Source organism: Chrysemys picta, chromosome 7, assembly GCF_011386835.1.
Source record: "Chrysemys picta bellii isolate R12L10 chromosome 7, ASM1138683v2, whole genome shotgun sequence".
Classification (NCBI taxonomy): Eukaryota; Metazoa; Chordata; order Testudines; family Emydidae; genus Chrysemys; species Chrysemys picta.
The window spans coordinates 96,527,834-96,550,088 of record NC_088797.1 but is presented as its reverse complement, the minus strand read 5'-3'; the positions used below and the strand labels follow the sequence as shown (position 1 = coordinate 96,550,088).

General features: G+C 40.3%; 1 protein-coding gene and 1 long non-coding RNA gene across 5 annotated transcripts in view; one reads left to right on the top strand and one right to left on the bottom strand.

Moving 5' to 3' along the window:
* PLCE1 (phospholipase C epsilon 1) overlaps positions 1-22,255 on the top strand; it is a 329,780-nt gene that overhangs the window by 212,979 nt on the left and 94,546 nt on the right. The window lies entirely within an intron of this gene.
* Positions 9,395-14,699, bottom strand: LOC135972771 (uncharacterized). The gene is made up of 3 exons (XR_010589276.1): positions 14,661-14,699; positions 11,988-12,091; positions 9,395-11,489 (listed from the first exon to the last, which is right to left on the bottom strand). It is a non-coding gene; the product is annotated as an uncharacterized LOC135972771 (long non-coding RNA).

The window sequence follows — 22,255 nt, the reverse complement described above, 5'->3', positions numbered from 1 at the left end:
GGAAAGCTATCTGATCTTCTAGATCTCTAAGATTAAAATGATCCATTGTATACTCAGTGATGCCATAAAACTTCTGTGATGAGATATTGTAGTGCAGAGGAAAACAGAAGATTACAGTATGATAGTTATCCTGGCTGATAAAAGAGAAACAGGAGTGAGAGAGAATGGTGGCTTTAAGACATGGAGCTATTAAAATCCTAATTTTTCCAGAATTGACACAGCAGATGAAAAGGAAAGTCGCAGATCAAGCAGTTCTTGTGAAGGAGTAAAATCTGTTGTCCTTGTAACCAGTGAGGTTGCAGGTCACACATGGAGAACAGACCCATCTGTTCTCTGACACCTTATCATCAGCTGCTTTGTTGCTGTAAATCTGATAAGAAGAGCAGATTGAAAACAAAGCAAGACATTCCATCAGTCAGGAAAAAAAAGACAAAACCATAAAGCCATGATAAATGACAAATGTCTACCTGGGGATTTTAAAGCGGATCAAACTAAGTTTAACTGGTTTGAAAATGGTCACATACACATGGCGCAATCACTGTGTGCTGACTGCACATTTGCTCTAAACTCTAGAGTCCTTTGGCCAAGTAAACTAGGTTTGCTGCAGATTGAACTAGTGCAGTCTATTATTCTTGTGAACACAGTTGCTGTGCACCACTTGTGACATGCTTCCATCAGCTGTCCCATCGTGCTTTGCAGATTAACCATTATTGACTTGTTCGTTCACCTGTATGCCCTTCCGTGCTCTGGTATCAAGTTCCCAGGATGTCTCCTTCTTTCTTTAAAAGATGGTGGGGAGCCAGAATGTGCCCATTTGCTGCTGGAGCCAAGTGTTTCAGCATTCTTGCAATACAACTGTATCTAGAGTGATAGCACTCTAGAAGCCCCATAACATGTCTTGCGCAGCTGCTTGGAGCTGTGCTGAGACCATGGATCTCATTACCATCTGGGAACAAGCATCAGGATAGAAAGCTCTTGTGACCAGCCACTGGAACGAAGACTTTTTTGTGGATATTGCCAAGCAGATATCTGAAAGGAGCCATGACTGGGATGCTGACCAGTGCCATATAAAGAGCAAGTAGCTCAGAAGTACATTGAAATGAGCAACAAAAGAATCCAATCGAGCAGAGAACATGTGACCTGTTCACTTTATGATGAACTGGACAGGATTCTACACCATATGGAGCTTGCTGGCTGCACTTTTCCCTCCCTTTCCTTCCACTGAGGACAACTGACTAGGCCCACAGGAGGATGCTGGGGATAAGCTGTCCCCTGGGAGGTAGGATCTTTTTGGGACTTAGGACCCTGACTTTGGCCAGCTGGAAAACCAATTGCAGCAGGACATGACTGCAACATGCCCTGAATCTTGCCCTGCATCAGCGTAGCCAAAATCAAGAGTCAGACAATCTAAAGGGGCTGTAGAGGCTATTACTATCTGGCTGGGCCCTTGACATAACCTCATAAACCCCCCCCCCATCACTTTGACATCATACAAGCACTACAAACGAAACTGTATAATTAAAGCAGCAACATAATTTTAACCCACCCGCTCTCCCAACCTATTAAGGTACAGCAGCAAATACCATAAACAGCAGAGAAATCCCAGGACACCAGTGTCTCCTCACACACAAAAATGCTATCATGGCCTGTCTGGAATATGAATAAGCACCTGTTTTTTTTCCATGTTCCCACATGACACCCCTACAACATTCAGTTTGTCAAGGACAGGGCCTCTGGCTACTGATTGGAGGCTGGCCAACGTGAGATGGTGAAAAAGGAAGACATGGGACAAGACATTTGTAGAACTCAGAAGACCGCACTGGCTGAAAGGTAGAGGCAGTACATGATGACCCAGAGGGAGAAATAAATGCAGTGGTCCATGGCAGTGGTCAAGGAAAGCATCATCAAGGCTAAAGAGGCAAAAAAGGCCGGGAGATGCAGAAGCCACTCGTGTATGCTGTTCTCAGATAGAATGCTCTTCTACAAAACATGCTTCTGCAAGATCAGCAAGCCTTGCAGTCCCATAAACTGGGACCAAGCCATGTCTTTCAGCCCCTGGACATTACTGGTTACTCAGACCAGCAGTAACTCCTCCTCACCATATCCACAAAGCACTTGTTCCAGAGGCCATTCCCCTCTCAGGTCCATTATCTGCCCACCTAGAACACTGGCTCCTTGGCACCTGATACTTTTGAACTCTGCAATGCACCTGAAAATTTTGAGCCATAGCACTCAACCCCTGAACCACATGTAAAAGAAGAGACAGAGGGAAGAGAGATATGTGCTTGTAACTTTAAGGATGCCCCCAACCCCTCCAACTCTTATTTTTGCACTGTTTGCATTGTACTTTAAGTCTGGTTTTCACTGTTTTATTTAAAGGTTCACTGTTTGTTGGTTACTCAGTAGACTATTTTGATAAATGTATTTTCAAATAAAAAGGTATAGTTATTTATCTAGTGTTCAATTAGAATTTTATTTTGGCTTTGTTACTGTTTAAAAAAAACTGTATAAAATAAATCTCATGACTCATCCATACATGTCACACACAATCTTTTAAATAAAGCTAAAATACATACGATTTTATGAAAGTATATTGGCAACATCCCACTGCCACTACCAATAAACGATACTGCACTGCTAAAAATCTATCCCAACCTCCCCTCCCCCATGGATTACAGCTGGATTTACAGTTACACAAGTTCAGGTATGAGACTCAAAATATGAATAGGCATCCCTGACAATATTTCCCTGGGTGTTCGTGTTCTCTGTGGAACATAATGCTGGCTGCTCGAACCATCAAGCAAGTCTCTTCACCTCAGCTTTCTACCCATCATTGAGGCTTTCCCCCTTGTTCTCACCAGTGTTATGCATAACACAGCATGTTACTATAATGGTCAGGAATTTTTTTCTGCTGCTTCCAGACGGTTCCATAAGCAATGTCTGCTGCTTTTCAAATGTCAAAATGCACACTTGACCACCATTCTGCAACTACTCAAGTGATAGTTAAAAAGTTCCTTCCTTCTGACCAAGCAACCTGTGAATGGCTTCATTTATCAGGGCATCAGAGGATAAAACAAGGTCTCCTAGAATAGCTGGATCAACCTTAACACCATTAGTGTCCAAAGTGGTTACTGGGGCAAAGAGCACAATGGAGAAATACCCCTTTCTATTTATAAACTGTACTCTGGCACGGAGGGGGGCAGAAATGCTAGGGATATGGATTCCATCAACTGCCTAATACAGTTTGGGAAGCCCATGAGTGCAAAGTCATCAATCATCTCCTGATTCACCACCATGCTGAACCGATTGGCTATAAACCAGTAACATTCTGGGGTGGCCAGCTTCCAGATGACAAAGGTTATCCACTTCTCTACAACGATGGGGCACTGTATGTTTTTATGCTGTCACTGAAGGTCCAGAGTCAGTTCCTTGCAGATTTTTTTTTTTATTTAAAGGAGCCCTTCCCATTCTGAAATTCTCTCACCTCTGCTGGTCATTCCCAGGTCTGCAGAATTATCCTCTCTCATCAATCCATGCTGGTTTGCTAGGCCCAGAAACTGTGCTATGTAGCTGATCCAGGAATTAAGTCCTCTAATTCCAACAGGTTGGCTTCCTTGTCCTGGTGCAACAGCTTTGCAGTGTTCTGCTGCTGCTGCCTGTGATGGGGTATGTAAACCTTACTGCGGGACAGAAGGGATTTAGGAGCAATTCTGGGCCCAGGTGACTTTGCACCACCACACTTGCAGAGCCTGCCCCAGCTGAAGGAGGAGCTGAAAAGAAGGGGAGGGGACAGACAGCAGATGAGGAGAGACATGTATCTTGGGAGCTCCTGCATAACGGTACAGGAGGAGTCCTGGCTGCAAGATGCAGGTACCGCAGGCTCTAGAGGAGGGATTAGCCTTTCCCTAGGAGTAGGGAACCCTTTACTTTAACTGCTGGTGGATCATTGATAAGGCTTTTGACCACTCCTTAGACTGGGAAAGTAATTGGTAGGAAGTGGTCCAGGGAAGCAACTCAAGCACTCTGGAGTGTTTGTGATCACTGCCTCTGATAGGCACCTGGGTCACAGCCTGATGGAGAGGGAGGGACCAGGCTCCCCTACCAACCACCCTTTCATGAAGGGGGCACAACCTGCCACCTCACCCCCGTGGAGATAAGGGCAGGGAGATAGAGACATTGTAAACTCTGAGTCAAGGATGCTCCACACAGGTGCCCAGAAGTGGGCTGAAGACTCTTTGTTTTGTGGAGACATTGGACTATATACATTTTGTTGGACTCTGTGACCCCATAAAGGGGCAAACTCAATTGGTGACCTGGCCAGAGGGCCAAGTCGCTACCTACTGGAAGGCAGACTACTCCCACAGTGTCTGAGTGATTGCTAGCAAAGGATGCCAGAGATGGGGGATGAGCTGAGACACAGTGACCTACCTGCTAGTCAGCACCACTGAACAGCCTAGCCTGGTCACACTGCCATTGAATGTTCTCATGCACCTCACCATCTAATTTGTGGGTGCAGTAGGCGAAGTCCAACACAGAATGCTGTAATACAGCCCAAGCATTCATGCTTGCCACCATTGTGGCATGGTGCATTTCTGGTTCCATGGTGATAGGAATTTGAAAATTGCACTAACACGCTCAGAAAGGAAGCATGATGCTGAGATAGCGGAAACATGGGATTGAGGGGGGTTGGAAAAATGAAACCTCCTGGCTTCCACTTTGCATCCTATACAATTCACAGTTAAAACAATACCAGGATGTATTCTACTCAACTGAGAAACAAAGCACCATAGGTTACATCCCAAAAATGCTACTCCCTCAGTTCACAGCAAGTCACTGCCGTGTGTTCACACAATGCAAATTGAAAACAAAATGGGTGTCCATGCCGTCGGTGCGACTTGTATACTGCAAATTACCAGGTGCGCATCAAATTGCTTTGTATTAAACCCCAGGTGTAGACATATGGGTAGCCTCCTACTTGGGCTACAACTTTTATCAGCAATGAATGCTCTCTACCTTCGTGATAGAAATGTAACTGAATTTGAAACTTTAATAATACGAAAATTTAACGAACAGTTCCAAAAAGCAATGTGCCTTCTCCAATCCTGTAGTTGAGATGAGACTTTACAAAAACAAAGGAAAATGTTACAGGAACCTGGGACTCCAAAATTTCCTTTTATACTTCATATTGCCCCAAAGTGGGATTATTTTTTATTACAGCAAATTGTATTCTCACTTATTGTTAAGACCCTATATTTTGTGTGCCCTTTTCATTTCTTGTGACTGTCATGTACATGCACTTAACAAAAGTGCATTATCCTATATTTCTAAAAGGATTGTAAAGGGAAAAAAGTAGCGCTGCTTAATTTATTTTTCTGAGATTATTCATACATGGCAGAAAAATTAGGGAGTAGGTTTACACAGAACAGAACTGGGGGGGGGGGAGGGTTCTGTCTCTCCCCTCACCCAGTTGGCTGAGGTTTGTGACGATCTCAGCAAAGTAGAAAACATTTGCAGTCCTTTGACCTGTTTGGCTTGAAACTTAATTTGTTTTGTATATGTACTTGTATTTTTTCTAAGCACTTCATATTGTTTACCAGTAACTTTAAGTTCCTGTCACTTTTGTAAATAATTTTTGGGGTGGAATGTTGCATGAAATGTTATGGACACATACAGGTTCAAATTTTCAACAAAAGCTGGCTAAATAAAAAAAAAGTCAGCGTCCTACATTTGTTCCCAAATTCTAGCCTCTTATGTCAGTTTGTTTCCAAGCTATGGGGAGAAAGGGGTCTTCTTTAAAAACAAAGGAAAAAATTAACTATTTTTAGAAATTGTAAATATCCAAATTACAATTAGATTTAAGGGGGGAGGGATAGCTCAGTGGTTTGAGCATTGGCCTGCTAAACCCTGGGTTGTGAGTTCAATCCTTGAGGGGGCCACTTGGGGATCTGGGGCAAAAATCAGTACTTGGTCCTGCTAGTGAAGGCAGGGGGCTGGACTCAATGACCTTTCAAGGTCCCTTCCAGTTCTAGGAGATAGGATATCTCCATTAATTTCTTAATTTCTAATTTCTTAAGGATTTAATATAGGATATTGACATTCCTTTCACAATAAGACACGAAGTAAAGTCTTTCAGAATCCTTAAAAAAGTGTGTTGTGGATTGATAAACTTCTAACATAGTAATTAATGTATTAGAGTCTGAATGTCCTCACTTGTACCAGTTTTACTGGATTATAAAATTTAATTCAGTAGTTACTCTTGATCTACACGGGTGTCAGAGGTGAATCAGGCTTTAAATGTGCAGAATGTTCTGAAAAGTGTGTGTGTGTGTGTGTGTGTGTATATATATATATAAATAAATAATTCTATTAATAGATTTTAAAACTATAGTATAGCTTATGTCATGTCATGTGTACGCAGGTAACTAATGTGGTGCTTTCAGTATGTTCCTGATTTTAGTTCCTAACCACACACATTCAATAAGACCAACTGTGTAGAAACCCCATACATTTTGAAAGTTTGATTAAAAACTCAGTTGTGCTATCTCAATCCTTCTGAGCACAACTTGTACCCCTCAGATTGTAGAACCAAGTTAAGCACAAGACTATGCGAGAGTGATGCAATGGATCAGGATAAAGGTAAATATTCTTTCCAATTATAAAGAATAATTACAAGTTGCTTGTATAATTTGCAATATAGTAGTGGGATTAGAATTACAGTAAAATTTATCAGCTGCTATACTGATGTTGAATGTTGTTGGGTCCTGTAAGAGTCTAGGGATAAGAAAAATCCAATAATTAATAGGGCTGTCAAGCTATTAAAAAAAAAAAGCTTGATCGTGTGATTAAAAAAAAGTTAATCGCGATTGATTATGCAATTAATTGCACTGTTAAACAATAGAATACCATTTATTTAAATATTTTGGATGTTTTCTACATTTTCAAATATTTATTTCAATTACAACAGAATACAGAATGTATAGTGCTCACTTTATTTTTTATTAAAAGTATTTGCACTGCAAAAAACATGAGAAATAGTATTTTTCAATTTACTTAATACAGGTACCCTTTATCATGAAAGTGCAACTTACAAATGTAGAATTATGTACAAAAATAATCACATTCAAAAATAAAACAATGTAAAATTTTAGCGCCCGCAAGTCCACTCAGTCCTACTTCTTGTTCAGCCACTCACTCAGACAAACAAGTTTGTTTACATTTGTAGGAGATAATGCTGCCCATTTCTTGTCATGTCATCAAAGTGAGAAAAGGTGTTCTCATAGCACTGTTGTAGCTGGCATTGCAAGATATTTACGTGCTAGATGTGTTAAAGATTCATGTGTCCCTTCATGCTTCAACCACAATTCCAGGGGACATGCATCCATGCTGATGGGTTCTGCTCGGTAACAATCCAAAGCAGTGTGTACCAACATGTTCATTTTCCTTATCTGAGTCAGATTCCACCAGCAGAAGGTTCTTTCTTTTTTGGTGGTTTGGGTTCTGTAGTTTCCACATCGGAGTGCTGCTCTTTTAAGACTTCTGAAAACATGCTCCACACCTCGTCCCTCTCAGATTTTGGAAGGCACTTCAGATTCTTAAACCTTTGGTTGAATGCTGTAGCTATCTGTAGAAATCTCACATTGGTACTTTCTTTGCAAAAATCTGCAGTGAAGGGGTTCTTAAAATGAAGAACATATGCTGGGTCATCATCCAAGACTGCTATAACATGAAATATATGGCAGAATGGGGGTAAAACAAAGCAAGGGGACAAACACTTCCCCTCAAGGAGTTCAGTCAAATTTAATTAACACATTTTTTAAATGAACACCATCAGCATGGAAACATGTCCTCTGGAATGGTGGCTGAAGCATGAAGGGACATACAAATGTTTGGTATATCTGGCATGTAAGTACCTTGGAAATGCTGGCTACAAAAGTGCCATGCAAATGCCTGTTCTCACTTTCTGGTGACATTGTAAATAAGAGGGCAGCATTAATCTCTTGTAAATGTAAACAAACTTGTTTGTCTTAGCGATTGTCTGAACAAGAAGTAGGACCGAATGGACTTGTAGGCTCGTAAGTTTTACATTGTTTTGATTTTGAGCGCAGTTATGTAACAAAAAATTACATTTGTAAGTTGCACTTTCACGACAAAGATTGCATTATGGTACTTGTATTAAGTGAATTGAAAAATACTATTTCTTTTGTTTATCATTTGTACAGTGCAAATATTTGTAATCAAAAATATACACTTTGATTTCAATTACAACACAAAATACAATATATATCTGAAAGCGTAGAAAAACATCCAAAATATTTAATAAATTTCAATTGGTATTCTATTGTTTAACAGTGCGATTAAAACTGTGATTAATTTTTTTTAGTTAATCACATGAGTTAACTGCGATTAATCAACAGACCTAATAATTAATAGTATAATCAGTTTGTAATGCCCAAAGGTTAATGGCCAAAGTCCCTGATTAGGATTAGGTTCTCATTATACTAGATGACATACAATCACACAAGAGGACATGGTCCCTGACCCAGATAGTTGACAACCTCATCTGAAAAAGACAAGTGAGTGTGGCAAACACTAGGAGGAAAGGGGGAATAAAGGAAGGAGAAAGAGGGATCCAGTCTGAGTGCTCCAGGAGAGTATAAAAGCAAAAACAAAAAAATTCATCCTGCGCTGAAATATGTTCTCCCATTGATGTGTTTTTATTTTACTTTCTTCTGGGGCAGTTATGGTGAATCATTTGAGGTCTTAGTTTCAGGTACAATTTACAATATTCTACTATACATCAGCACATTTCTCAATCTGATGCAACTAAGAGTGCAGGGGGGGTGGGAAATCCCTGTATTTGTAATGTTTTCCTTTTGAAATTAATTGATGTTTGCGTGATGTTTTCATAGTTAGCTTACATGGCTCACTGCCTGTTTTTCCTTGTGGTGTTCTGTTATGTTTACTTCATAGTAGTTTTTACGTTTGCAAGTTTTCAAAATGATTATCTGAGTGGTATGAGTGTATGTACCCTGAGTAATCTAAGAGCTTTCTTTGTGGGTCTCCAACGATTTTCTGAAGTTCATCAAGTTCTTGGATGCCATGACTTTGTAAGTCTACTGGGGGTATGTCTACACTACAATAGGTGGTGTGATTTTCTGCTTGGGTGGATGTACTCATGCTAGCTTTAATCTAGCTAGCACACTAAAAATAGCAGTGCACACATGTCCACATGGGCTTCAGAGCAGGCTGGCAATGCGCATATGTACCGAGAAATCAGTGGGTTGTACAGCCTCTCCACTGTGATAACAAAAGACCAGAGTCTGTTGTCAGTAACGCTGCTACAAATCCAGAGTATTTCTGGTATAACAAACTAATTTGATGACTCCAAGATATATTGACTAGGGATTTATTGATTGTTAAATCTATTAAGACTTCAATTCTTATCACAGTAAAAAAAAAATAATTAAAGGAATGTATTGAAGAGAGCACCTCTTTCATTACAAATTAAGTACTGTACAGCTGTATGTATAACACTTAATATCAAATATACAGTAGTTAACAAGCAGTCCTTCAGATTTTCATAGTTCTCCAGTAGATGTGTCAGTGTTCCCTTTCATCTGGGTTACATTATAGGTACCTTTGCCTTCAGTTGAATTAAATAAGTGTGACACTTTTATATAACTTGAAAACTTAATGAAAATGTATTGGCTGCTAGGTTAAATCTTTAGTTACATGTCTCACCTACCATTCGATAGTCCTCCCTGCCAAGGAGCTAAGCATCTTCATTCTATGTAAGGAGATCATATTTTAGATTAAAAATAAGGAGAGGTGTGTGTGTGTGTGTGTGTGTCTTACAGGCTGCAGCAACTCTGAGAATAATAAAATGGCAGCTGTCTCAACTCAGACTGAGGACCAGATTCTCAGCTGCTGTAAATGGGCATAGCTCCTTGACTTAATGGAACTATGCTGATTAACACCTGCTGAGAGTCTGCCTAGAATTAGTAAAAATGTAATAGTGTAGGACCCAGAGAACAAAAGTATGATACAGTGGTATGTTCTATAGTTGTAATGGATTCCAGGTTCCTATAATCACCCAGATTTCACCCATTCCTCAATTTCTCCAAAAATAAAACATTCCTGAAATTTCACATTATGTCTCATTCCAGGTTTGAATTTTTCTAGGAAACTTTGGGGAAAAATCATAAGGAGTTTTAAAGTTAGGCTGCCAAATTCTGTGTTATACTGTGACCCATTTTAGCCACCCTGGAAATGCAAAAAGGGCCATAAAGCCAGTGGATCCAGGTACTCTGACACATACACCATCTGCTTGCAGTCCCCAGTGTATAGTGGAGGGAAGGCAGCATGGCCAAAGTGCCACTGAATTCTAGCCATTCTCAGCAGCCAAAACCATTTCTTGGAGCCACAGGTAACTTGAAACTTCCCTATTCTGGACCTAGCCCCTGACAAAATTTAAGGGAGGCACAAAGATAAATTTGTGTATACCACACTGCCTCTAGGTATCTGCATCTAAGAACAAAAGTGAGGGAGTTGTGTACTGGCTTTGGGAATTGGCTTCCATCTCTGGCCGAAGACTGATAAAGTTCTCACACTTATGCCTTTTTTCCTTCAGTTAACTATCTCCTAAACCTTACATTCTCCCCCCATATTATTTTTCTAATACACATGTGAAAAGTAAAAAAAAATCCAATCTTCTTTTTAGAAGTCTATATTTTGATGACACTGCTGAATTCTTACCTAGTTTGCTATGATAGTCAATAATTTAGCATCACCATCTTAATAACACATAGTGAAACATGAATTTGGGTTATTCAGCTGAATATCCACCTCCAACAATAATCTACCAGTTTCTGGTCCTTTGGGGGGGATGACTTCTTCCTTCTGTCTGGAGGGAGGGGCAAGCAGAGACAGTGAAATGTTTTTGCTTCCTTTCTGTGAAGGCTAGGGGAAGGGATCAGATTAGGAAATGGAGAGATCTTTAGTAGTGAGGGAAGGTGAAAAAAAAAAAGACAGGAAGCCATTGGGCAGGGATCTTCACTTTCTCTTTATGAACATGAGAGGGAACAGAGAAGATCCATTAAGGGCAGATTGTGCAGGGGAAGTCAGCAAGGTGTACGTATGGGAATCTTCACACCCCACCCCTACATTACAAAGAAAGGAGCTGGAGAGGGTCATGGTGGGGGCGGGGGAGGGGGAGGAAGAGAAGAAAGAAAGAGTGCACAAGGACTGAGGGATCTTCAGTACTCTTCTTCCCAGGAAGATTTCTTCAGGGACATGCTTCTCTCCTTCACACTCAGGCAAAGTAGGAGCAATGAGCTCTCTGTCCTCTTCTCTTGATCAGGAGAGAGAGAAAGAAAATCTCCTTATTCCTTGATGCACCCCATTCTTGTTCTCAATTGTGTATGTATACCTCTCTCTGTGTGCGTGCAGGGGGTGGGGATGGTGATTTGGAATTCTTCACCCACTGCATGCTTAAGTCAATAAAGAAAGTTATTTAATGCATGGTAATCTATTTTCAGTTATTTAATTTATTTCTCAACCTAAACTTGTAATGTATTCCACATTGTGGTGCAAGTAAAGTGTGACATCTTAAAACAAAACTCAATTCAAGTAACCCAGAAACATTTACAGTGAATGTAACTAAAGTTATGGGAGGAGAGCAAGGATGAAAAGTTTCAGTATAAAAAAGGTGACTTTTTGAAAAATTAAAAATGCCTGAAAACAAGTGAGGAATGAAAGTACCTCCTGAACTATCTCTTGTATGGCACTGCTACTTTGATACTATAATCATGCATTAGGTTTGTCACTAATATTCTGATTTCTAACAAAAGAATAATTATTTGTCAAATTTAAATAACTGATCATTTTAATGGCATAATGTTTCAGGTTTTTCATTATCATTCAAAACAAAATTTAAAAATCATCAAGAGATACATGACCTGAAACTATCTAACAGGGGTTGCACTCACCTCTTGCAAGCACCCCCTGGCCGAGCGTGTGTGCGTGCACTCTCTACCTGTTTGTGGTGGGTCTTCACGGACTCAGCCCTTTTGCCAAGTCACATACAGTCGGTCTGTGATAAAACCAAAGCAAACCCTTTCGGGGTACAAGTCCAACAGGGGCCTCTACCAATGCCCTCTGTAATATCTCTCGGTTTGTCCCTGCTTTGGACTAGAGCAGTGCCCCAGGGCTCCTTCCCTGAAGGCAATGTCTTCACCCTCTCAGGGCCTTTCTGGTCCCAGCTCTTCAGCTGAGCCACTAAGTTCATTCCCCTTCTAGGGAACCTCAAAGTCCAGGCCCACCCTCTACTGCAGGTCCCAGCCTAGGGACCCTATAGATAGCAGCCATCCCTTTAAATAAACTGTGTTGCTGCTATAATTCCCTGGGTCAGTTCCCCGTGGCTGCCGCACAGTCTTCACCCTTAACTCAGGGCCTTGTCCTGGTGGAGTCCCAGTAGCCAACCCAGAGCCTCATCCATTCTCCACCAGCTCTAACAAGAAACTGAACTCACTCTGCCCCTGCAGCTCTTCTTATACTAGCCTGCTGGGCCCTGATTGGCTGTGTGGGAAGCAGCCTCTCTAGGCAACTCGGAGGACCTCTCTACTGCCCTTTTCTGGGGCAGGGTGTGGTCAGGCCACAAGGTCTCCATCGGGGACCTCAGGGCCTAGTCCACCCCATCACACTATGTAAATAAACATTGCTCCATCTTCAGTCAGCATTTTTTCACAATGCTGAAATGGGTTTGCATAATACTTTTTAAAAGTATATGTTGTACAAATAAACTATTTTCAGTCCCTGTCATAGTGTTTAATCAGGGAAGGGAGATTGTTCGTAACTCTGAAACGTTCATAACCTTAAACAAAAACATTATGGTTGTTCTTTCAAAAGTTTACAACTGAACATTGACTTAATACAGCTTGGAAACTTCACTATGCAGAAGAAAAATGCTGCTTTTAACCATCTTAATTTAAACAAAACAAGAACAGAAACAGTTTCCTTAACTTGTCAAATCTTTTTTAACCCCCCCCCTTTTTTTTTTTTTTAAGTAGTTTGCATTTAACATAGTACTGAACTGTAATTACTCCCCTCCCCCCCCCCCCCCGATGCCTGATTGCATACTTCCAGTTCCAAATGAACTGGTTGGCCAGTCAGTTTGTAACTCTGAGGTTCAACTGTATAGGTCACTGGAGTTGCACGAAACAGCCTAAGCATACTGGTGAATCTGGGCCATCAAATTTCTCTCAGCAGTATTTTGACTTCAGAGAGAAGTGATAAAATTGCAGTTGCTGGATATGAAGAATGACTTGGTTTGATTTCATTCTGTGTACTATAAATCCTGCTTTTCAAATAGTGGAAGGAAATTTTTCTCTCGTCACTATATAGTGCATGATATCTTGATGAAGATTCTTATTTTACATGCCTATGGTTTTAATGTGTAGCTCAGTTTTATATTAATAATTAAACAATTTTGTTGCATACAGGATTATAGATCGTGACATTTATCCTTTGCAAAATTCACCTCTAGTCTTGGTTTGAGAGACTTAAAATATACTTAATTATTCTGTCAGTATAAAAGTGTTTCCTACTCCAGTAAAATTACTATTAATTCAGCTGCATTTTATTACAGAACAATATGCACCATTTATTTTTCTATACTAGGTTGTAGAAGAGGCATGTGCTATAATTTTATCCTGTGATAAACCTGTAAATTTGTTCATCCTTTCATTTACTAACAGTATATATTATACTTCAGTGATACACACAACAGCACATATACTAATTTAACTTTTTAAAATACATTATTGCTCCATGTGGTGTAAAAAGGTTAAAAATTCTTCAATTAAAGAAAAGAGAGCAGGGTAATGTCTTCTGCAGCACATCACTCTTTGAAACATGCCCCACAAAGACACTGAACTGCTGAAGAAGTCTTGCAAACATTTTAGGGGGGACAGAATGTGGTTCAGTGGACAGGGAGTCAGAAGAACAAGGTTCTATTCCCAATTCTGCCAGTATGGCCTTAAGCAAGCCACTTCATCTCTCTGTGCCTTCATCCATTTACAGTGCAAGCTCTTTGGGGCATGTACGCTTACACTATATACCTTGCTTAGTACAATGCAGTTCCTTGAGCCTCTAGATTTTACTCTAATACAAATAATATATAATAATTTCTTCAGGTGCCAAATGTACCCATATGTGGCAGTGTCACAGGGCAACAACTCATCCCTGCAGCACCTCCTGTTGTCATCCTGGTGAATTAGCTCTTTGACCCAGGAGCACCCTGTGCAGGCCAGTGTCCCGCTACCCGCTGGGTCCCAAGTCTCTCCTGGACCCCAGTGCCCCTTTCAGGCCAGGATGCTGCCGCCTGCAGTACCCCACTGGCTCTCCACACCCCAGGGACCCCTCCACCCCCCTATCCCCACCTCACCTCGGTCTTTGGCTATTGCCAGTCACCATCTCGCCCCCATTCACTGGGGCGGACTGCAGTATAATTGCCACTCATCAGCAAGGAGGATTTGGACCTGCTGCCTCTGCAACCCCAGTACCCTTCTTGGCCTTTAACAAGGGCTGCAGCCTGGGGGGTTTCCAGGCTGGAGCTCCCCAGCTCCTCTGGCTTTCCCCCAGCCCTGTCCCACTCTAGGTACCTTTGTCAGCAGCCAGGCCCTTCTCCCTCAAGAGCTAGAGGAAGAGTGTCTCTGAGCCTCTGGCTCACAGCCCTTTTATAAGGGCTAGCTGAGGTCTGTTTGGGGCGTGGCCGCAGCTGTGCCTGCTTGCCCCCAGCCACAGCCCTTTCCTGGGCTGTTTTAAACCCTTTGGGGCAGTAGCTGGTGACCACCTTGCTACAGGCAGGCAGCTGCATGTACTCTGCATTTCAGTTTTCTCACCAATGAATGGCTCTGACTCCATGAACTGTTGTCATAATTTTCATTGCTATTCAAACAAATCAGAGATGAAGTGTATTATTAGGAGATAGGTATTTATGATATTCTTTTTAAATGTGTGTTCACTCTGGCTAAGAAATTGAATGAATTTATTCAAATCAGGCTGGCATGAAATTTGAAAAATTGTAGTAGGTGTATAACTATATCATGCTTGTAATAGTTCAACATGATTAATATGTACATTTTTGGAGGATTCTTCTGATTTCATGGTCCTGTGAAATATTTCCTCTCTTCAGGTGTCAGTACATTCACTTTCAGGCAAAAACAAACATGTCTTTTACTGATGTCTCTGTGTTAGGTTAATATGTATCTACTTTTTAATTCTTCATATAGCAAAAATCTTGTCATATGTCAGATGAGAGAAAAATAATTTGATCCAATAACTTCTTAATATTGGAGACAAATTTGATATCCATCTTGGAGGCGAGGGGGACATAGCCATTCATCTATATCAGGTACTTATGATGCTCCCAGAATCAAAATGTCTAAGTGCCTCAAAGTCTTTTATGTATGTATCCTTACAACACCTGTGTGAGATAGGGAAATGTGAGTACTGATATCTGCTGTAGGTCAGTGAGCAGAATTACAAGAGGGGGGAAATGAATTAATGCTCTCCCCAGTGGCAGTTTCAATTCCTTTTGTCTTTTATTGATTCACTCAGGATTCCAAACAAAAAGCAAGGTAATCAAAATAGTAGGTCCTAATTGCCAGAGTCCTTTCCAGGTAAGCTAGAGGGGAAAGAACATGCATGCCCTTCCCATTCAATAGTACCCCCACAGACACTTTCCCTCTACCCAGTTACCCATATGTCGGGCAGATCTGGATTAACTTTCATATAAAGGCAGTTGTGAAGCACCTTTTTATAATCCCAATTTATAGAGAGGGAACTAAAAGATGAAATGATCAACTAGAGGTCACACAGTCTGTGACAGAGCAGGGAATTGAACACAGGTCTCCCAACTCCTGTATTAGTGCCCTAAACACTGGACATTTCCCCAGTGATTACTCATGCACGTGCTCACTAGCTGACACTCTATTTCTCATACAGGCACTCATTTTCTCAATCATGAAACTTATTCATCCCTAGTTTCCATGAGCATCTGCTTATGCATTGGGTTTTTAACATTTTTTTTTACACATTTGTAATTTGATGTACAAATGATCAGATAAAAAGTTAAGGAAACGTGACGTTGCTCCACAAATGTGTCAAATGATACTCACTGTGAACGAAGATACTGTACTGAACCATGTGAGGGGTATACCGTGCTATTAGTCCTTTACTAGTTTATAGAGCTAGATACGTTATCAAGTATAAATAAATAAAACAACCTGTAGACAGATTTCATGGAAACTGACTCCATAAATATTTCAATAAGTATTACAAACCTTTGCTGGCTTCATATATTTCCTTAAAGTCATAACTTATATTTTTGTAACATGTATTGTGTTGAAAATGTATAATTTATATTAGTCAGAGCAGGATACCACTCAGCTTGACCATGAACCACTTTCTGGCTATGGTCAGATGCATTATTATTTTGAAGTCTGAATTTTAAAGACCTACACAGGAATTCATACAAAATTGCAGAACACGTACACTGGTGCAATATTACACTGGGCCAGATTGTCAGCAGGTGTTGTGGCTGTGCCCATTTACACCTACTGTGTATCAGATCTATATATTTTGAAGGCATCTTAATATTGTGGTTATTTATTAAGAATATACATTTGTTTTCAGTCATTATTTTGTTTCCAACCTTTGGCAAATATTTTCACTGTAGGTGCATAGGTGTGCCTTAGGAATCTCTTGCTCTAAAACTTAACTTTACATTTAGTCCAGCATATTGCAATTCTGAGAGTGGAAACAGTCTGGCAGTCACCCTTTATTACGCATAGGATAATAAATAATTATAAATAAATTGCTAGTTTATAAACAACCATAAGGGTTCTGGTACTATTTATTTAATGGGCATTGGGCTTCTGTGGTGATAGAATGTAGGTTGAAACACTGATTCCTAATGTACATTTGGAAGTCAAATTTATGAAAGTGACATTGCTTAATTTTCCTAGGTTCTCCCAGCCAAAACTACAAAAAATTACACTGAAAGAAAATTAAATCTCAAAAGCTAGAAAATGTGAAAAATCAGGTTGCCTTGATTTGACCTCTTGTGTATATACATTTAGATAGGTTAGTGTCACATAGGAAGTCTATGGCAGAACCAGAAATAGCACCCAGCTCTTCTGGGTCCTAATGTGCCTTAAACACAAGAGAATGTTCTATTTATTCTGGAACATTCTGCCTCATTCACACTGCATTCTATGCCACTGCCTAAGGCAGAGGTCCTGTGGAACAAACAGTATGTAATTAAAGACTGTATCAATCCATGTAATGCGACATAACCTGAGAGCCCCTGAGAGAGTCCTTTTCCTGTGTTTGCTCAATCCTTTGTATTATATCAGTGAAGGCAGTTGGTTATCAGCTGTGCACCACTTGTTGATAGCTAAAATTGGGGGCCCTTTCCAGTGCAGGGTCCACATCATACGGATATATAGATCTGCCCTTAGATCATCCATCCAAAAATGCCTTTACGCAGTAGGTGGCGGTTGTCAGGAATGTAGGAGTTGTGTTATTATATCTACTTATCTCATAGAACTGGAAGGGACCCCGAAAGGTCATCGAGTCCAGCCCTCTGCCTTCACTAGCAGGTCCAAGTACTATTGTTAGTAGAACCATAAATGAAAAATTGCCAATTATATAGAGTTGTGGGTTTTGGCAGGAGGGAGGGGAGTGGTGGTGGTGGGGGGGAGGGGATTGTCTTGTTTTCTAAGTAATAGAACACCATAATTTTTTCAGAAAGGTAACAAAGTCTCAATCATAGCTCTGTTTAAAGTAGGTTTTTTTGTGAATCTAGTTATAGGAGTTTTTCAAGCTATTTATTTACATATCTTTTAAAAAATAAAAATACAATGGGAATTATTAAAATTGGAGTAGAAATCACCAGGGCAGCCCTGCAATTTTAAGTCTTGAAAATGGGCAGCTTTGTTCATTCAGAATGGAGAGGGGTAACAAGTGGTGTCCCCCAAGGGTCAGTCCTAGGACCAATCCTATTCAACTTATTCATAAATGATCTGGAGAAAGGGGTAAAAAGTGAGGTGGCAAAGTTTGCAGATGATACTATACTGCTCAAGATAGTTAAGACCAAAGCAGACTGTGAAGAACTTCAAAAAGATCTCACAAAACTAAGTGATTGGGCAACAAAATGGCAAATGAAATTTAATGTGGATAAATGTAAAGTAATGCACACTGGAAGAAATAACCCCAACTATACATACAATATGATGGGGGCTAATTTAGCTACAGCGAATCAGGAATAAGATCTTGGAGTCATCGTGGATAGTTCTCTGAAGACGTCCACGCAATGTGCAGCGGTGGTCAAAAAAGCAAACGATGTTAGGAATCATTAAAAAGGGGATAGAAAATAAGACAGAGAGTATCTTATTGCCCTTATATAAATCCATGGTATGCTCACATCTTAAATACTGCGTACAGATGTGGTCTCCTCATCTCAAAAAAGATATACTGGCATTAGAAAAGGTTCAGAGAAGGGCAACCAAAATGATTAGGGGTTTGGAATGGGTCCCATATGAGGAGAGATTAAAGAGGCTAGGACTTTTCAGCTGTGAAAAGAGGAGACTAAGGGGGGATATGATAGAGGTATATAAAATCATGAGTGATGTAGAGAAAGTAAATAAGGAAAAGTTATTTACTTGTTCCCATAATACAAGAACTAGGGGCCACCAAATGAAATTAATGGGCAGCAGGTTTAAAACAAAAGGAAGTTCTTCTTCACACAGCGCACAGTCAACTTGTGGACTCCTTGCCTGAGGAGGTTGTGAAGGCTACGACTATAACAGTGTTTAAAAGAGAACTGGATAAATTCATGGAGGTTAAGTCCATAAATGGATATTAGCCAGGATGGGTAAGGAAGGGTGTCCCTAGCCTCTGTTTGTCAGAGGGTGGAGATGGATGGCAGGAGAGAGATCACTTGATCATTGCCTGTTGGGTTCACTCCCTCTGAGGTACCTGGCATTGGCCACTGTTGGCCGACAGGATACTGGGCTAGATGGACCTTTGGTCTGACCCAGTACAGCCATTCTTATGTTCTTATTGTAAATAAGGGTCTTTGGTTACCAAAGCATGTTCCATGATAGATTTATTACTGGCTTCACCTACATTTGTCTATACAACTGTTGCAGAAACTTTGGCTTAAAAAAGGTGAAACACTGAATGATTCTCATTGACTTCAAATATTCACAGTATATTTGTGGTCAAATGCTGACATAATTTTACCTTTCTAAATAATATTAAACTTTAAAACTATTTGAAAAATAGCCATTTGTATAAGGAAAGCTACATCAGCAAAATAAGATAAGCATAACAACCTAATAAAAAGTATTTGAAAAAACAAGGAGATTTTAGTGTAATTTAAAATCATCCAGTAAAAATATATATATTGGTCAAAATAAATGCAGAAAATACTAAAACAAGAGATAATCTTACAGTTACCACACAAATCTTTATTCCGCTTACAGCACAAACAATTAAAGTTTCAAAGAACCCCAAACCATATAGCTCTTTGTGTACTGCTGTTCTTTAGTTCATTGCTAAGCTGCTATTTAAATTGCCAGGACAACTGACAAAGATCCTGTTGTGCTCAGAATCAAATTTAAAGAGGGCTCTTGTAACTCTGTGAAAAATTCCAGCTGAGGCTTTGTATTGTTTCCGGTATGGCTGAAATTTGGCACAAAGCTATAATGCAAAGCCACGTGAACATATTATGTATATCTTAACTAATTATCTATTTGGTTTCATTTTGTATAATTATAACCTAATATTAAATTTATGTGGAGAGATATTGAGTGGCCCATTAATTTCTACCCACCTGAATGAAAGGTCAATGCTAATAATCAACTTGAGTGGCTTGTGTTTCAATTTATGACTTACGTGTATCTAGCTGTCATTATTATAGTGATCCAGCAAACATGTTTTCTCATCCTTTTTCAACTAATCAGTACAGTGACAATCTAATTATAGAGTTGGTTTGGTGATTCCTGTTGTGGAGTGAAGGGGTATTATAATGAGGGTTATGTAAACAGAACGACGTGTGAGAGGAAATAAAATTGATATCATACGTAAGACGTGCATATGGAGGGCCATGTGCCCTGAACCTAAAGCTGTGACTCACACAGGAACTTGGAGGAAGAAGTCTCAGTGTCAGTTAGCTCTGAGTACCCTTGTTGAACCCTTAGAGCTTGATTCTGATCTTAAGCATGTGTATCATCAACAGTGGAATAACCTGTGCATGTTTGAGGGCTATCACAAGTGCCACAGATTCTGCAGCCTCCAAAGAGACATTAGGTCAGTTATATGCGGTTAACATACCTATGCTTTAAGATCTCCTAAATGGGGTGTATGATTTGACCCAAATTAGGAGGGGCTAGCTCTATACACTTAGTTCAATATTTCTATCTAAAATACACATTTCAGGAGGGCATTTCAGGAGCCTTACTGATTCCATACACATTTTAATTAATAATATATCTAAACTGTCTCTGAGGTGCAGTTAATGAATGGCTAGCTGTCAGTCTACATGTGATTTTACACAAATTTCAGCTAATTCAGAGATCGAAAATTCAGCATGATGCATTCCCCGAAAAACCTAGGGCCAGATTTTTAAAGTTATTTAGGTGCTTAACTCACATTGCTTTCACACCAGAGACTGCAGTAAAGTGCCTTGGGGCCTAGCTCCCTTCCTCTGCTGCCATCTCTATTACAGGGCCCCTTCCTCTCAGGGATTGCTTTGCTATGCATAGCCCAGGCTGAGGCCTCCATGGGAAAGATAGACCTACCTGCCCCATATGGATCCCAGGCAGTAGAGAGGGGTAGAACATCTGGGGAGCCCATCCTTGAGCCAGTATCTTCCTTGAGAGACTTAGAAGGGATCCATGTAGAGAAGGGGAGACACATAAACCCAGCTTCAATGAAGACAGGAGGATCACTAGCCACTTCAATCTTTCCAGAGCAATCTGTGAGCTCAAGTTCACTTGTGTGTCTGAAGCAGGATTATGGGGACAAACTCCCAAAAGGGAAATAAATAAATAAATAGTAAAATCAGTGCTGTTTCCCCAGCTCACATTCATGGAGTGCAACAGGACAGATAATCCTTGATACTCAGTTCCCCATATCACCTTCACAGAGTGCAGCATGGGAAATAATCCTCAGCACTTGGTTCCCCTCCTCAACTTCATGGAATGCAGCAGGATATATTAATGCAGAAAAGACCCGGGCATAGACATATGCTGATTCCTTACAAAAACAATTACAAGGATAATTCTTCCTCCTTTGAGGAGGAAGCCTGACAGTCCAAATTAGAGTTGGAGAATCAAATAGTAAAATATATGTTTTTTTAAAAGGTAGGATTCAAATCTGTTGCATGCTTGTATATGGGGCTTTGGTTCTTAGGAACAGATGCTTGGACAAATCAGTTCCCAAGCTCTCTTAGTGGTACAATAGGAAGCTTTATGGGGAACTGAGGCTATTCACAGTAATCAGAAAAGTCAATTTATAATCCTGGCTCCGGCCAGACACTACTGGAAGGAATACAGATGTATTGAAATAGTCCCTAAAGTATAACAGGAGAAAATACCTCTTTGCAAGTAGTAGGCTGAACAAGTGCGGAGTCAGTAACTACCCTATATTGTCTCAGAGCTATCTGCAGGTCTGGAATTAGAGCCCTGACTTGTTCCAGGCTCTTTCAATTTCAGAGCAAAAGAGCTTTGATCAGATGAGGTCACTGGACATTGTCCAGTGGAGATACCTTAAGGAACTGTGCAAGAAACAGGGAAATAGCTTTGTCTCATTCCCAGTTTCAGCAACCAATGGAGAGGCCACAGCATGAATGAAATCATCCATCATATTCTTCAGACTGGAGTGTTATAATGCCCACCCCTCCCCAATCAGCTTTCTAGCCTCAGAGAATTAGGAAAAACAGAGCAGAGCCCTGTCTAAAACATCTAAATAAGTTCCTAAAGGAGGCTTATCTTCAAAGCATTCCCATTTTACCATCCTCAGACAATTTTTATGTTTTGCAGATGGATGGCAGCCTTTTTCTTTTCCTAACTTTGATCATAACCATTTGATCTTTCATGTGCTCCCAAGGTCTCTCTCACCAGCATCATGGTAGCAATAACATTGACTTTAGGGAAGACAGAGATTCACTTATCTCTTCTAAGATGAT